Consider the following 3239-nt stretch of genomic DNA (forward strand, 5'->3'; position numbering starts at 1 on the left):
AGTGAATGGTACAAAAAGGGAAAGGTTTCCAGAAGTTCATTACACTGGATGACTTTGTGCTTTGAGCTCCAGGCTGAAGCCCCTGTAATATCCCCCGAGAAGCTCTGACAGGCAGCAGTAGGGAGGGGAATAGGACGCCCCTTGCCCACTTAGCTTCTCTTTGCTCCCCCCCTCCAACTCCTGGAGGGCTGTGACGTCAGCCCTGCGCTGGGCAGGGAGTGAGTTAAATGCTAATGATATTAATGAATCCCCAAGCGGCTTCCATAGAAAACGCAGGCGTTTGCCAAGCTGATTTTCCCTTTGGTGTGTGTGAGTGTGAGCGCATTGCGCCTCTCCTGTAATAAAAGCGGGTTTTTTACAAGTGAGATTGGGCTGTTCTCAAAATCCGATTTCCCTTTATTCCCCCTGCCCAGTTGCTGGAGTGTGAGGTGTGTCTTCGGGTGAGGGGGGCTTGCGTTGATGAAAGAGGTGTGATCACTTTCTGAATATAAAGGTGTCAATTGAAGGCCCGTCCCTGGGGATAAAACTTGGCTTTAACACAAGGTAAGCGGACGATCCTTTGCCAGCTATGCACTGGGCCTTGTTTATGGGCAAGAGACAGGCCTGAGAAGGAGGAGTGAGTTGGGTGGGTGGAGGCCCAGTTGTTTTTAAAACCAGAGAACCTGTCCATCCCGCACCTACCAAGGGCGGGGGCGGGGCTGGCTACGGGCATCCTTCTCAGGCCTCTCTTTATCTGTTACGAGATTAATACTGGTTTAAATCAAAATCGGAGGCTCTCGCAGCTGCTTGTTGCGCAAGATCTTGTTAACCTCTGCCAGGTGTGTGGTTTTGTTTGGAGGTTTAGGTAATTCCTTCTCCTAGGCTATCATCCTTCATCCCCATCGGGGCTGGGAGATTTAAAGGGCTCCTAACATTGTTTTACTTGCTTGTAGGGGGATGTTCTTAGCCCTGGGCGCCACAGATCTTGCTGTGTATCAGCAGTCAGCAAATTCAATTAAATCTGCGACAATTCCCTAACGACAGAACGAGAGGGGTCGCTGGCTGTATCAAATTGGTCATGGCGTATTTATTCCTCAGGCTTTGGAGCAAATCCCTTACTTGAAAGGGGAAAGTTTTGTTTGTGATCAACCCCTTAGGTGATTCAGGTTACTTAATTTCTGCCGGTTCTAGTGGCAGGAATGTAAACCCCAGGTCATTAGCCCACCGGTGGGTATCTCTATTACACCAAACACGTGACAACGCCTTTCTGTACATATCCGTCTGGGGAAACCCACGAGAAACGGGTAGAAATGAACCAGCATTAGAGAACGGCTGGCATCGTCACACATGTGCAGAAGAGTCACTAAACCTGCTGTTCTGGGGATCACAGCCCGATTTTACATGTGGGGTTGAGTGGGCAGTCTGAAAAGCACAAGCTAAAATCCCAGATTTCAGCATGATCAAACCTACTTTTGTTAAAGTGTCAATAGTTTGCATTTGACTTGGGACCACAGCTTTATTATTGTGAAACCGAGTCAGATTAGCAAGGAGACTAAAGGGGGAGGGGGGACACAAAAACCCACCAACCCTGGATAAGGAACCTAGAAAGGCACCTAGATTTGGTGTAGAAGAAAGGAGGAAGCTGAGAAATGCAAACCAAGGCAGCATGGTTTAAACCTAGCAACTATATACTGATTGTGACTTAAAAAGCTCTTCTTTCTGTGTTTGAAAACTCTTGATCAAGGTCAGAGCAGATACTCCACAGCGGCAAATAGGCAGAAGGATCCGCCCGAAAAGTTGGGAAGACGGTGTGCATTTAGGCATGGGAACCCGATCAGAAATCAATTTGATTTTAGGTTTGATGTTCGGTAGGATCCAAGACCAGATTCTGAAATCGCCGAGCAGCTTTGAAATCTATGTAATGTTACTGAGCAGCACACTGTTTTCTTGTTCGGGTAACCTTCCCTGGTTTTCTTACCGTTATTGATATTTCATTTGTTGACCGTAGACTAGCTTCAGAATGTGATAGCTGAATAAATCGTCCCAAAGCCTGATCGAGGTATTCTGTTTCCATGCCTTACATGGGACACACACACACCATTGTATTTTCTCTCTTCACGTCTAGCAATAATTATTCCCCAGTTTTGTATACTGAAATCATAGTCATCACTTTCTGCTCTCTATTTTTGTGCCTGATATGTCAATAACAGGGAGACGCATCCAACAGCATAAACCAAAAATGACACTGTACTATTTAGAGACACCCAAATGGGAATGTTAAGTGAATTAAATCATATGGGGAACGTATTAGGAGAGACCCAAAGCAACAAATAGATCGATCAAGTCATCTAGAGCAAGACTTTCTTTCATTCCAACCCCACATAGTTATTAATTCCATGCAGTAGGCGTTTCAACCACTTGTATTATGTCTAAATAGCCTAAACATGCAGGGCCCCAGTTCTACCCACATTTGACTCCAGTGGGGTTACCTGAGTGCAAGCCAGGGTAGAATGTAGTTCAAGGTAGACAGAGAATCTAGGAGTTACAGATTGGAACATAAAAGGTTCGAGTAGCTGCAGATGTCAGATACAAATGAAGTCGAATAGCTCAAAACTATTCCTCCCTCAGACATCAATAGCAGAGGGCACCTACACTATACTGGTCTATTATGAGCAGGCCATAAGCACTCCTGCCTGCCTAGTTAAGCACATTAAAGCAGGATTTTCACTTTCCTGATTGTGCGTGTTCCTTAGAATGCAACCCAAGACATTTCAGGCAGACTTACGTTGTTTGTTTAAACTGGAAACGTTGACACTACGGGCAAAGGCTTTTGCCTTTCCAAAACCATGCATACTCGCAGACATTTACATTTTTGGAATGGGGTTTCTTACAGTTTATGTAACACTGCTTGGCAGGTACAATAAAATCAACTTTTTCATCTTCGCCAAGTTCACAGCACCCAGCCTTTTCGGGCTGACGGTGTCTTGATCGTTGTGTTGTGATCATGAGAAGGTAGAACACAAATTGCAGGCAATAAGAACAGATAAAGTGTTAACCCCTTTTAAAAAATATGCACAAGCCATTGTACCTTAGCTGCGAGCGGGTGAGATAGTCCCTTCGATATACTGTAGAGTTCTATCACTTCTCAATGCTTTCAGTCGTGGTCACTGGAAATTCCAATAGCTGATATCAATTAAATAATTTAACTTTTCTTTTGTTTCTCTGAGGACTCTTTATTGTTTCTCTTATATATTTCAGGG

Source organism: Trachemys scripta, chromosome 3 (assembly GCF_013100865.1).
Source record: "Trachemys scripta elegans isolate TJP31775 chromosome 3, CAS_Tse_1.0, whole genome shotgun sequence".
NCBI classification, from domain to species: Eukaryota; Metazoa; Chordata; order Testudines; family Emydidae; genus Trachemys; species Trachemys scripta.